General features: G+C 30.7%; 1 long non-coding RNA gene across 1 annotated transcript in view; it reads left to right on the top strand.

The window, feature by feature from the left end:
* LOC127716115 (uncharacterized) overlaps window positions 1–15,484 on the top strand; it is a 39,786-nt gene that overhangs the window by 4,443 nt on the left and 19,859 nt on the right. Inside the window, exon 3 of the long non-coding RNA XR_007988763.1 lies at window positions 14,788–14,879. This is a non-coding gene — a long non-coding RNA (uncharacterized LOC127716115). The remainder of the gene's footprint in view (window positions 1–14,787; window positions 14,880–15,484) is intronic.

The raw sequence follows: 15,484 nt of genomic DNA, 5'->3' as shown, positions 1-15,484 counted from the left end.
TCTTTTTGGGATACCAAACCAGGAAAGTGGAAGGATATCATGTTTTCTAGAAGTGGTGTGGCCTAGTAAAAACAGCAAACAGAAAGTAGAAAAAATTGTTTTGACTTCAGGGTTTCTTAGTTTCTTATTCTTCGTGGCATGAGGCACTTTTTTTCCCATTAAATCACAATTTCACATTAATACATACATGATATATACATGACATTTTTATCTATGTACCATTTTATTTTACAAAGATCAACTGTTTTGCATGTAAGCCTATGGAGCAGTCAATTACAAGAGTGCAACCGTTATACCTACGCTATCTACATTATTGCACAATTCTGCTATATACAGATTTAATACCAGATTTAAAAGAAAAAGGCTCTATAGATATGAGATACATATCAACATATCAAAGTAAAAGAGCCAAAGTTCAATGTCGTTTAAAATGTAGCTCAAACTTATACACTTGAATATCATTTAAAATTTGTTATATTAAGCATACTCTGTTAAGGAAAAGTATGTCTTAACTGAGAAAATACACCAGTTTAATAAATTGCTACGGTTTTTCACAAATAATTATGTCGTGTGGTTTTGGGTTATAGACTTCAGGAGTATTTTTGTCTATTATTTTCCGATCAAAATGCTTAAAAGATGAGCACTCTTGTGTTACGCATACCTTTTATAATCGCATGCCCTTGAACCCACAAGAAAAAAAAATAAACATCTCAACTATTTGTTTTCATCTGTTATTCGAGAATACGTAAAAATCTTTGTCTACATATTTTCAACGATCACATGATAGAGAGAACAGGTAAAAGAAACGAAATAAAATCTCTTGATTGCTGTAGTATAAAACTGTAAACCATGCACTTATGTCAAGTCATGTATGCATTTATAATGAATCTTATATCGTAAACTATCAGTGATTGAAGATATGCTATAAATATTTTAAAGCTTTTGTGAATTTCAATAACGCAAGAGTTCTCATTACTTCTAGGATGCTTTTATCACCAATTCTCTCAGGTTGAAATATTTGATTGCTTAAGAAGATTAAATGGTAATCGAATTGCAAATGGGCTATTTTAATATATCAAGGATAAATGAATATAAACAACTGTTATGCTTGTATTTTAAAAACATATGATCTTATGAATCCCTCTTGTATTGTACTAATTCATCCGACAAAGTCAGTACTAGTCTTCTTCATTTTCAGAAAACGATATCTGTAATAATCTGTAAACTATTAGCTACTTCTTTACAAGCAGAACCAAATACAATGAAAGTCCCAACTATGTACTGGCTTCCGAAGCTACACAAATCACCTTACAAATACAGATTTATTTCGTCTTCAAGTCATTGTTCCACTACTAAATTGTCTATTCTACTTACTAGTACACTTGGTGCAATCAAAAACCTGATAATAAATTGTTCAAATAAGGCCTTCGAAAATAGTGGAATCAACTACTTTTGGAGTGTCAAAAACTCGTTTGAAGTACTTGATAAATTGCATGCATATATTGGTGATTTTGAATCTGTTCAAAGTTTTGATTTTTCTACCCTATATACCACTTTGCCTCATACTCTTATTAAGAAAAAATTCACACACCTAATTAAATGGGCATTTCAAAAGTCGGAATGCCAATACATATGTTCAAACTCTTTTAGGTCATTTTTTAGTAGCAACAAACAAAAGAGCTATGTCAATTGGACATGCTTTGATACTATATCTGCCCTTGAATTTTTACTTGATAACATTTTTGTTCGCTTTGGAGATTCCGTATATCGTCAAGTTATCGGAATTCCAATGGGGACTAACTGTGCACCACTTATTGCGGACCTGTTTTTGTATTGTTATGAGTTACAATTTATGATTAAAATCAGCAAAGACCCATCGAAACAACATCTGATACAAAAATTTAACAATACTTTTAGATATTTGGATGATATATTGGCTCTCAATAATGACGACTTCAGTATGTATACTAAAGAAATTTATCCTGTTGAACTTACTTTAAATAAAGCTAATACTAACAATGACTACTGTCCTTTCCTTGATCTTGATATCTATATCATGAACGGGAAGCTTCATACAAAAATCTATGATAAAAGAGATGATTTTTCATTTCCTATCGTTAATTATCCATTTTTAGATGGTGACGTTCCCTTATCTTATGGTGTTTATATATCTCAACATGTACGATTCGCTCGTGTATGTAACAACGTATTAGATTTTAGCGAGAGAAATTTATGTATTACTGAAAAATTATTACACCAGGGTTTTCGATATCATAAACTAGTCAAAACATTTACTAAATTTTATCATCGGTATAAGGACATCATTCGTAAATATAACTCAACATGCAGACATCTTATACGTTCGGGTATTTCACATCCAATCTTTTATGGTAATATTCTTTACAAAGCACAAAAATGTCAGTATTCACCTCAAAAGCTAACAAAACCTTTAAACAGACTTATTAAGAAGGGATATAGTTACGATACTGTTGTCAGGTCATTAAAGATTCCATATTTTGGGATTAATATTGATTCACTTATAGGGTCTTTGCATCGGAATTAAACACATTTATTTAAAAAAAAAAAAAAAAAAAAAAAAAAAAAAAAAAAAAAAGTTGTTGGCAGGCATGATACGGGTTATGTTCTTCTCATATATTTTATGATGGTATGATACTAAACCCCTAACGGGAGGGATTGTACTTGATTTTCATATGATGAAGACATAATCTTTCAATCAGTTTAATTGAGGTCTGGAGCTGGCATGTCAGTAACTGCTAGTAGTCCTTTGTTCAATTATGTATTATTGTCATTTTGTTTATTTTCTTTTGTTTCCTATTCTGACATCGGACTCGGACTTCTCTTAAACTGAGTTTTACTGTGCGTACTGTTGTACGTTTTTTTTTCTACATTGGCTAGAGGTATAGGGGGAGGGTTGAGATCTCAAAAAACATGTTTAACCCCGCCGCATTTTTGCGCCTGTCCCAAGTTAGGAGCCTCTGGCCTTTGTTAGTCTTGTATCATTTTTAATTTTAGTTTCTTGTGTATAATTTGGAGTTTAGTATGACGTCCATTATCACTGAACTAGTATACATATTTGTTTAGGGGCCAGCTGAAGGACGCCTCCGGGTGCGGGAGTTTCTCGCTGCATTGAAGACCCATTGGTGGCCTTCGGCTGTTGTTTGCTCTATGGTCGGGTTGTTGTCTCTTTGACACATTCCCCATTTCCATTCTCAATTTTATTCTTAACGCATGACGATAGTACAACATTGTTGTATTAAATCGACCAAAATGTAGAATTTTAACAGGTAAATTTAATCATGTAGTTTCATCCTTGGATAAGATCACAAAAACCTAGCCCAAACGGTGACGAAATCCAAGGTCTAATTGAACACAAAAACAACCAACCATGTTAAATAGGGTTTCTTAATAACTGACTGGCAAAACAGAATCACATTTATGACTCACAGAAATATAATTTGAATTTGAAATCATTAATTTAATAGAAAACGTTTTGACAGATTAAAATCGTTATCACGAGTTTTATAATTTGTTTCATAGAATTATGATTCGCTATCACATATTTGATTCGTGATAACAAATCTAAAAAAATAGTAATCATAGATTTTGTATTTCGCTATTTTATAATTCGAGCTAATGGATTGAACAGTGAAAACAATAACCGTAATTTTTACTACACTTACTTGTATTTTTTTTTAACTTTCAAAAGGAACAAATACAGGACTGTCCATTCACAGCCTAAAGAAGCAAAAACCAAAAAAAAACCAAAAACGTGAAGATTATAAAAAAAGGCATTAATCGTTGATTGCAAATTTGATGCATGTACATGTCCTTTTCATTTCTAAATGTAGTTTTTGTTTTATCTTGGAATCCTAACCTCAAAATTCAATGTCAAGTGTTTGGGTCCATTATAAATGAATAAATGAAAATTCGAACCTTTATCTTTCATACTCGAATAGGCCTGTCAGCTTTGATAATACAGATACACGAGATTCTGTAAATTTATGAAGATCAAAGCAAAAATATAAAACATCAGTCGGTTAGCTGACCCCGATTTGAACCTATTTCTAAAGACAACAATGGAAGTCATGTGACTACAATATTTGGGCATTTGTTTGTCCTTTTTTGTTCAACTGAAACGAGTCGGTTTCATGCAAAAAGTCATATCAAATGAAATCAAAGCATGCTGTACGTTATAAATGATAACTGCGTATACATTTTAGAAGTTCTTTCCTACAAATTGTTTTGATCAAACGTAAAAGTAGAGCATAAAAATCTGTAGTATGTAAAATGTTTAACTTTTGTTTGATCTTTTAATCCTAACAAAAAAGCAAAACTGTCAAACCACTGCTTATAAAATGCAACAAACATATTAACACGATGACCTATTTAAAAAACCCAAAGCATAATAATTATTCATATTAACAAATTTGTTGTATGTACATGAACTTTTTCTTGATCTAGTTTTTGTTTATGACCGCAATTAAAAATTCTGAATTTCATCAGTTATGATTGAATTGTTTTCAATTTGCTGTGTTTTTATCTCAAGATTATAACATTTGCCTACATAATTGAACAACAATTTATGCCAAAGAAGAGTCACACGGTACCAACACACACACTCAAAAACTCAAGTAAAAAAAACGACAGCAAAGTTTGATAAACATACTTAATCCAAAAGAAAATAGCTCAACAATGCCGGTTACATGGCAATACTTTTTCAAGATTAGGACAGTTGCAGATAAAATGTGACGGCGGACGTACAAAATGATTACTATACAACCCCGCTATTGCTAAAGATGCAATGAAATGAAATAGAAATTACAGTAAACCAACTAATTTTCACGACTAACGCGAGTAGATAAATTACGCGAATATCAATTGTCGCGAATATGTAAAGCTTGCATGTTTTCTATTATCTATTTCAAGTTAATTTGAAAATCGCAGAATTAAATCGCTGCGAATTGGGCTAGGGAGAACTTAACGCGAAATAAAGTATTCGCGAAATAATTTGGTTTACGGAATTAGTTCTGGACATACACACCTCTTTTTTTTTTCTTTTTTTTTTTTTAGAAATATTTGGAATAACAAACCAAACATGCATCCCAATATCAAAACTAAATCGCTTGTTCTTCTTGATAACATAATTTCTTCTCTAGTTTCAATATTGGAGTGCATGTTATACAATGCCCGTTGAAACTGTAAGACATCAGATCATGTAGCACGAAACGTAGCATAACAAATAAATAAAAATATCACAGTAGGTCGATATGGGCAATTTATTAATTAAGTCTAAAAAACATAACGGAGGAGATTCAAACACTTACATTAATAAATCAAGGACAGCTTACAATACAATTAAGGAACAAGATACTAAAAGAGTATATACGGTAAGGGCCCTATTCTAAATGTTAAGTCCATAGTTTCAAGATAAAAAATGTTTCAAGTTAATGAATTGATATATTTGAAAATGAAATAGGAATATTATTGTCAGGATTTTCTTATGAAGCGAAGACATTTACACCCAAAATTGGCAAATCATATAATTGACCTAATCTTCTGGATTTCAACCACATTCGGTCTAGGAAACATAGAGCTCAGTGTTCAAGTCAAATATGTAATTTCATATAGCAAATTAATGTCAAAAAGATTTATCTTTGTCGAAATAAGAATAAGAATAAGAAGAAGAATAAGAATATTTATTGAATCCAATTAAAGGGCCCGTTTCCGAGCATGCGCATATACATATATATATATATATAGTTACTGTATTAATTATACAGTAATTTTTTAGATATGTTACATAAAAAATAAATGATTAAATAACTATACTCCATACCAGATGGTGTTTGAAAATAAATAAAATAGAATATTAACCTTCTCTAATACATAAGAATAAATAAACTACTGTAACAGCACTACTACATGTATATTTAGTTAGTTACCGGAATGCAAACTTTCTCTTATCTCAAAACAAGTACTTATAAATCTTGACACTGACATATTAACATTTTCAGACTCGCATGACATTAGCCAAATAAATTATTCATACTTTGAAATAAAAGGGTGTTTTTACATTGAATGCATGCTTCATTAAGAATAAAATTCCGTTCCTTTTCATATGCAGTGCATTCCATTAAAAAATGAAACTCGTCTTCAACCTGCATATTTTCACACTGCCCACAAAATCTTTTATCTTTTTCGATTTTTTTATATCTACCTTTCTCAATAGCTAACTGATGAGCACTGATTCTAAATTGAGTTAAGCTTTTTCGATACTGAAATTTATTAACTTGACATAAATATGCTTCACTTTTGAAGATGTTTTTAAATTTAAAATAAGTACGCAATTTTCCTTTTTTTAACATTTGCATTATCTTCTATAGTATTTTTTCCAGTAAATCCTATATCTAATGTAATATCCTATAAATATGTGTTGTATGTTTCCGCTCATTAAAACACATGACAATTTCATTTAAGGCAAATGAAAAGTCGTGCTATTTGTGACGTCGTGAAAAGAACGCTGATTCGTAAATTTTCAACAAATAGACTTATTTCCTTCCTAGTCGTTGTCTTAGCTATGATTTATTATGGTTATGGTCAACATATCCGTATTTGAAATTTTAGCTAGAAATAGGGGGCCATATTGGAGCCTTATCGAACCTCATATGGCAAAATCCTAGGTACATTATTCATGCATAGGATTTGAACCACGTGACTTCCGCTCTTTTGGTTAAATTACTTCCCTTAGTTGAAGATTAGAAAATATAAATTTTATCAAAAATGCAGATAATGAAGTCTTTTCCGTCTTTTATCTAAAACTATCGTGTTTTTGAAAATTTTCTTTGGCTGATATTTACAAATATGTTGTGTAATTCTAAGGAAAATAGCTTTAAATTTTACTATTTACGAAATGGGAAAGTTGAAATCAACACGTTTTTAAAAGACTTAAGAAATAAGGTGAGATAAAAGAGAGGCGAAAGATACCAAAAGGGACAATTTTCTACCCTTGAAACTTGACCGATTGTGAAATTTTGAAATTGAAACATGTTTCGTTATTTATCTTGAAAATTCAACAGGCAAGGTGTTTCCCTACACATGCTGCATGCGAACAAATCTTTAAAAATGTCTTCTTGTATCTTCATTTTTATTTTGAATCTTGCTTTTTGACGAATTTTAGGATTCCGAAATCACGGATAAAAAACCAAGATCACAGATTGGAAACCGAAATCACTGATTAGTAATCCGAGATTACATTTTGGGAATCCGAGATCACGGATTGGGAAACCGAGATCTCGGTTTAATCTTATTTTTTATTTGTCCTTTTATGGCTTCCGTATAAATTCAATTAGGTTTATGTGGACCTTTTGGCTAAAATGGCTGTGTTTACACAGCAAAATCCAGTTAAGTCATTAATTTTCTGAAACATAAAACGCCTTTGAATTTTAAATATATGTAAACCTCAGATCTGTGTACGGCCTCAAATCTGTGTCCGTTTCTCAAATCTGTGCCCCATCGTGACGTCAATCGCTAATCTATGTCCGTTAAAAAAGATACGGCCTCAAATCTGTGTCCTATTTTCAAATTTGTTTTCAATCGTGACGTCATTCACAAATTTATGCTCGTTTAAAAGATACGGCCTCAAATCTGTGTTCTTTTCTTAAATATTTTTGCAGTTTGTTTCGCCATGCGAAAATTTATGCCTGTCTAATACGCTTAAGTACGGCCTTATAGGATTTTTGTTTTATTAAGTCATTTCCCATAATTCAATGTTAAGTTGGGATGTGTTCTGCATGTGTGTGCTTAACAATTTTACATGCGTTTATAATTATTGTATGATTTACATTTTATTGTAAAACTACAACATTTTCAAATTGTTTGCTTTTCTTGATCCCTTGTTTAATTGTTCTGTAGTAATTATCGTTACTTCCGTTTACTCATTACGTCTTGATAACAAATACGAAATATAAGTTAATAAACAACCTGAGACAAAATGACATCTGTATACAAGTAACTAAAGATACATGTATGGCCTTCAACAATGAATTGAACATATTCTGTATCGTAATCTGTTAACACATACACCTATATTTTCAATGTTTCAATGTATAGGTATACCACATAAAAATGTTTAGGGTATAATTTATTGCCGGTTTAACAACGACATTTTGTGCCACTATCTTATTAAAAAAGGTATTTTTTCTGGTTAAACTATTCCGGTTTCGAATCTATGTATTTTTTTAAAATCCATTGTGTACCATGACATCAACATTCAACAACCACAACATAATTCTGTGTACAAATTATTGGCATAACGAGCATACATGTTACTTTATTAAAGGGAAACTCCGCAAAAAAATGAAAAATTGATATTTTGTTCTTTAAGCATAAAAAAACACATGTTCATAAATAAAAAACTTTTATTCTCTATGAAAAGAGATCAAAATCGATTTTTGAAATTCACTATCAGTTCTCGACATATCGCCATCTTGTCGGCATGTTCGATCTAAAAAGTCACGTGATGTCTATAAACCACAAAGACCAAAATGAATCAGGGATTTACCGACCGTGCGTTAAAAACTCCCATCGTCAATCGGGGATTACCGTAGATGATCACCCATTGTGAAAATGACTTATCAAGCGTACGGTTGTTCTGTCCGACAAGGTTATGACAAAAGTCTAAATAGTTTTCCCAAACCCACAAAAAAAGAAAATAGTTATGATCTATAGCAAGCACAAGTTGATGTGTGAAGACCATTTTGAACAATCTTGTTTCGAGGGAGATTTGATGGTAATTATACTTTTTTTAATAACAAAATAAGCTAGCAGTTCTGATAGCTATAGTTATCAAATCCTTATATGATAAGATCTCGTTGATTCAATAAAATATAGATTTGATGAGGAAGAAAAGTTTCAATTAAAAGAAAGACAAATGCAGTGTTCTTGTAACAATCACTGATTTACAAAAGATTCATTAGTATGCCTCTTTTATATAAAGTGCATTGGTTTATATAAAGAATAGCTCCGTATTTAGTCAAGATAATTTTTTAAATTATGATATTTAACGGATATTGACGGGGGGCAATGTTAGGAAGAGGTTTTAGCTAATACAAAATATGTTGATATAGTATAATATTCCCAGGTTATAGAAATGTAAATATCGAAATATTGGACATCTCAATTTTTTATCAAAAAAAGTTTTTTAACTATATCAAATTGATACGGGATCAATTCGGAACAGTCACTTATATAGACACTTTACAGTTAAATGTGTGACCCTATCTGGTATGTTTGGAAAAAACTTGAATGTATATTTTTTTATCTTTTTTAAATTTTATTTACGTTATCTTATTATATATATATATATTTAGCTTCCTCCCGAATTGATAATAGGTATGTCAGAATTATTGATAGATGTCGTGTCAGAGCGACACATTCAGTTAGTTATCCCAAGGACGTATATTAGATACACGTCCTTGGTTATTCCAGTGACATCCTGTCGACTAAAAATTCCTATTACACAATATATTATACAGGTTCATGCATGGCTTCTTAATTGAGGTACCCGACGTGCACAGGTAACATTTATTGAACCACATATATTTGTGTTCGACGTTATTTATCTTGTGTGCGTTTGAAATTATAATTCCAAATGAATGATGTTCTGATAATAATATTATCCACTATTTTTGCTGATAATCAGTTTAAAAGTTTTATAAACATGATCTTTAAAAAAATTTGTGAAATACATATACTGTTTTGTCATGATTCTGGACCCTTCTTTTGAAAAAAAAAATCTTCACGCAAATGCAAGCTTTTGACGATTGGCAAACATGCAGTATAAAGTAATGCAGCACTTATAGTCAGTATCAAATGTTTATTTATTGACGATAAGAAAGCTCCTTCTATGTCTAATGTCCCTATCTTTATACGGATTAGAACGACAGGGTACAGACACTGTAAAGGAACGGAGATAGAGTGGCATAGTGAAAAAAAAATAACCGATTAGAGAAAATTATACTACATAGAGAATGATCGACGAAAAGGGTAATAGTTATTGTAAAGGAAAAGAGATAAAGAGAGGCATAGTAAAAAAATATTTGCTAGACAAAGTTACTGCTCGCTTTGATATTTTTAAACAAAATCACACATCGTGTTCCAAATTGGTATTCACGTGCGCTAACTTGATGTGTTAAGTTTCTGCATAGCATGGTTAAAAATAATTAAGTATCCCATTTGTTATATCGTAGTGTCACTGTGTTTCTTTGTTCAATTTATTTAGTTTGTAAATGATTATGTAAATAAGAATAAATCTGTATAAAAACTTCATACCCGTTCAGTTATTGCCTGTAGGCGTTTAATTATTGTTACATTTAATATATTTATATAGAATCTTTCATACATTTTAAAGTAAAAGATGTGTGTCTGAGTCAAATTAACTACATGAGAAGCCTGTATACTAGTACGACTCGAGTATAGCATGTAAAAATCCTACTCAATATGGTTGTATTGGAAATCTTTTCATACAGATAGATAACTCATAGTCAGACATTTATGTAATATTTGCCACATGACGCTCATATTTCTTTCTACCATCATCATCTTATTCATTAAATATTGCTGTAAACATCGATGGTTCACACCCAAACCAAATGGGAGTAATATACATAAAGAGCTTCTCCGTGGTATACACTTGTCACAAATATATAGACGAATTCGAAATTCGTTATTGAAGTGAATCTACATCTCACAAACACAATTTTTGAATTACGATTTTGAGTGAACACCCACCAAACCAATACAAAATGGCAAGATATAACCATGCAGGCATTTAGTTTTCGTCAGACACAAGATTCAAGATAAATAATACGCTCATATTGCTTTCTACTATCATCATCTGCTTCATCAAATATTGCTGTTAACAACGATGGTCCGACGATAGGAACTCTTTTCCGATAGTGTTGACAACTATGCTTGTATGGTGATTCTGTTTATCTGGGCAAGTGGTTGGCCTCCCCTGACCCAACAAACAAACGAACGATACGCTATTAGTCTGCTTTGTCCTTTAGAAAGAACATCTGGAGCTCGTCTTCAATGGCGCTTATACCTCAGGAAAAGTATACTAGTACAGCTTGTTTCAAGGAGACGAACTGTTCTAAAATCGTCATTGTCAGCAATACATTACTTAGCTATGCCATTAATTACTACAATTACTATTTTGGATTAATGACGGCTACCCTGTAGAGTATTACACGAAATTATAATATAATATAAAAATGATTGTATTTAATTTTCATATGTTCAAACCGTTAAAGACAATTAGAACACCTCATACAAAAAACAGATCAAAAGAAAAAAAAAGAAAATAAAAATGTCCAGACGGAATAAACAATTATTTTAATAGCTTAGATTTATAATGAATGAAATAAATGATAATTGGCATTCTTTTCACAAATAATTATGCTAAGAGATTGTTAGTTGAATTTATTATGTAGGAATGAAATTTTAAAAAGAAGATAAAAAATCATGCATGTTGTACTATTTGTATTTTTTCAATAAAAACTTTTAAATTGCGATAGTTTTTCGATTGTTAGCATTTAAACATCGCCAGATTTAAATACAAGTTAAAGAATTCCGGTAAAGTAAATTAAACAGATGTGCAATTATTAATTGGGAAATATTAAATTAATTTTCTTTAACTTCATATTTTAATTTTATGCCAAGTATGAATTGCATAGAGCGTAATCGAAAATTGTTCCATTTCAAAATACACTTCCGGAATTAAAAAAATTGAATGTTTATTTTCAATTAATTTATACATTTTAATTATTGTTTCTCTATTGTCATCGGGTATTTCAGCTTGGTGTATTAAACACGCTATACTCTTTCTGTTAATCCATTCAAAATGACAACATTCACACCTGTGTACGCTTGAATTCACACCTGTGTACGCCTGAGGCTTAATTGCTGCAAGGTAAAGTTCAAACGAATTCTCCTCAAATCGATAAATAAACAATGACTTTACAAAATAATATACACACTCTGTTCACAAATATTTTGCCTTGAAATGGTTACCAAAGTTATAACGGTAAATAAAACGTAAAATATTTTCAGTTTAATATCAGTCAAAGTGTTCAACAGATATTTTATGAAAAAATCTCAACAATAATTTATGAAATTAATTCGAAAATATTTATATTTAGATAACTTCATATAGGAAGTTTTATTCAATCAATACAAAACGGTACACACATATTCATTTTCTTTCATTCTTATATTGTGGTTATTAACTACGACCAACGGTCATCTGTGCGCTTTTAATTACGTAAAATTCTGATAAGCAATTAAGACTTTAACAGATTTTATTTTTTCCCATGATTCAACAAATCGGGTTAAAACGTCACAACCCAATGACGTAGGTCAACCAAAAAAGTTACAAATACTTGATTTTCTCCGTTATTAGAAAGAATATAAATTTAAAACTTTGTGAATGTGTTTTTTATGTTAAGATGAACATATTTAGATGATAAGTAAAAAATCGCGGACTTTCCCTTTAATGTGCCTTCAAGAATGAAACTACACATATTTTTTTACTTGATTACGTCTTGCTATGTCTTACGTCACCACATTTCGATAAAGGATTTGAGTTAATAAAGGACATAGATTTGAGACAATATAGGACATAGATTTGAGACAATAAAAGACATAGATTTGAGACAATAAAGGACATAAATTTGGAACGTCTATGACGCAATATTAAAAGGACATAGATTTGTGGAAAGGACATAGATTTGAGGCTGGACATAGACATGAGGCTTACATATCTAAGGCATGCTATGCCTTAAAATGCTTTCAATTGCAAAGGGTTGTCTGCACTCAGAGTAAATTTTGTGGTGTACACACAACCGTTTTAGCCAAAGTATCCACATGAACATCAACCAGTCCTCATACATCGGTGGTTGAAATGTTATTATTATAAATCTGAATTATAAGTTGTCATGTTCTTGTTTGCCAAATCACTGATAATAGACCATTCATACTGGTCATGTCAGTAACATGTGATGTAAATATTTACTACAAGGGAGGTAACAAGATGACCATGTCTATGTGTGTTATAAAGAACATTTCGTTCACGCATCCACAGATCTATATACTGATTTTATCTGTAACATGCTTAACTAGAAAGGTGTTTGACTTTTTTTTTATTGTGCCATTAAATTAAGATCCTTTGGAACGTGATTTTTTTCAGGGCGATGGGATATAAGATATAAAAACCGATGCCTGTCTCCATTTAAGTTTTAGTGAATGTATTCGGTCAATTTAAGTCCATTCTGACCTGCTTTTCGAAAGTCAATAGGACATTGAGATCATTAAAACAATAATGAATAATGTAACAGATTTAAATGCAAAAAACTAAGCAACTGTCTTCAACAATATTAATAACTAAAAACTGTTATCTTAGTGAGCTTTCGTATATCGAATTTATAGATGCAATCATGTGTAAGAAAAATTAATATATATTTGAAAGTCAAACGTTTGGGTTTTGTAGAACAGAAAAGACTGTATACCTGCATATTATTGGTGAGTAAAATGTTTTTGACTTGGACTCGGACTTCAGGATGTTTGGTAGATGCAATATTTGGAAATTCACAAACGACGACTGTTTTAAAAGATTGATTGATTGTTAGTTGCTTAACGTCTGTTTTAAAAGACAATACAAAGTACACATAAATTTGGAAATTTAAAGGTCTGTGTTTTTGTTGTTGAAATAAATACATCTGAAAAATTAGATATTTTTGGTGGGAAAATAAAGTTTCATCTGAATTTTCCATTTGAAAAATGGTCCTTTGAAAAATCTGGTGGCAATTGATAAATTGTATGGAAAAAAATTATGTAGCATAAGAAGAACTTGAACATTACATATCAAAAATGTATTTGAGACTTTATTTTCTAAACATTTTTACAAATATATGAGTTAAATGCATAGCCTAGATAGGGAAAATATAAAATATGGAAAAGTGTTTATGCTTTTGTCTTTTCAGTGTTAATTTCTTAATAACAGTCAGGGCCGTTACTTAAAGTTATTTTTTAGGTACTTATATAGGTAATTTTTGTTTTTTAAAAATGATTAAATTTCTCAACTGAGTTATTTTAAGTTTCAAATGAATCATGGACTAAATGTAGTTTTCACATCATTTTATTACATAAAATCAAGAATTTATTAAATTTAAGAGGAAAAGGTTACTTTAAAAATATTGACAAAAATATTACTTGAATAAATATTTTATACATCTTTGAAAGAATTAGTAATTAAAGTTATTTAAGGGAGACATGTAATTGTTTTGGGTTACAAATTATAAATAACTTCAAGTCTTAATTAAATCAGAAGTTTCTATCTATTCATATCTGTCTACTTTCAAGATTTTCAAGGAAAATGACATTTTAATTATCTAAAGTGACCAATGTTTTACCCAAAAGCGTCGATATGAAAGATAAATGCGTCAGAAAGGCAATTTGTGTTTTCCGGAGTATTAGTTTTTTTTAATTTCATGGGAAAAATAACCTAATGACTGTGAAAATTTGTTAAAGCTAGTAAAATCTGTATGATTGGACACCTATAAAAATAACATTTAGAAAAGTTACTTATATATTAAATAATATTAAAAATAGCCTCGTTTTTAACATTACTTAAATAGGTAATTTTAAAATTTACTTTTTCAAGTAATGCCCCTGACTGATCAATGAAAACAATCATATTTTAATTTTCAGATTGGCGAAGGAGAGTGTACCAACAACAATGACATCGTTAAGTTGTATTTGTATCTGTATCATGTTGTTTAAGATACTTCTCCGAATCAATGGTAAGTTGGAATAGTTACAAGTCCTGTGGGAATTTGTTCAACTATGAATCATTCAACACATCAGCAGTGCAATGATAAACCAAGTGCGCTAGTGATACACTATTTAGGAGGTAGAAGAAGGTTAACGAACACAATTCCCATAAAAAACACTAGCACGTTTTTTTTCAACTTTTTTCATAAATACATTTTAAGGTTCTAAGTGACACAGACTGGTGTATGTCTGCTAACAAACATAAAAATAAGAAGATGGGGTATGATTGCCAATGAGAAAACTCTCCACCAGAGGCCAAATGACATAAAAGTTACGACCTTCAACAATGAACAAAACCCATACCACATAGTCATCTATAAAAGGCCCCAAAATGACAAATGTAAAACAATTCAAACGAGAAAAATAACGGCCTGATTTATTTACAAAACAATTAACGAAAAACAAATATGATATATAGTAACAAACGACAACCACTGAATGACAGGCTCATGACTTCGGACAGGCACATACTGAATGTGGTGTGGGGTTAAACATATTTGTTGGCTCCAAATTCTCCCCCTAACTTTGGACAGTGTTTTAACAGTACTACATATGAACAAACTATTAAAATCAG

Source organism: Mytilus californianus, unplaced genomic scaffold (genome assembly GCF_021869535.1).
Source record: "Mytilus californianus isolate M0D057914Y unplaced genomic scaffold, xbMytCali1.0.p SCAF_9, whole genome shotgun sequence".
NCBI lineage: Eukaryota > Metazoa > Mollusca > Bivalvia > Mytilida > Mytilidae > Mytilus > Mytilus californianus.
The sequence above is the reverse complement of the archived record's forward strand: the minus strand, read 5'-3'. Positions and strand labels throughout refer to the sequence as shown.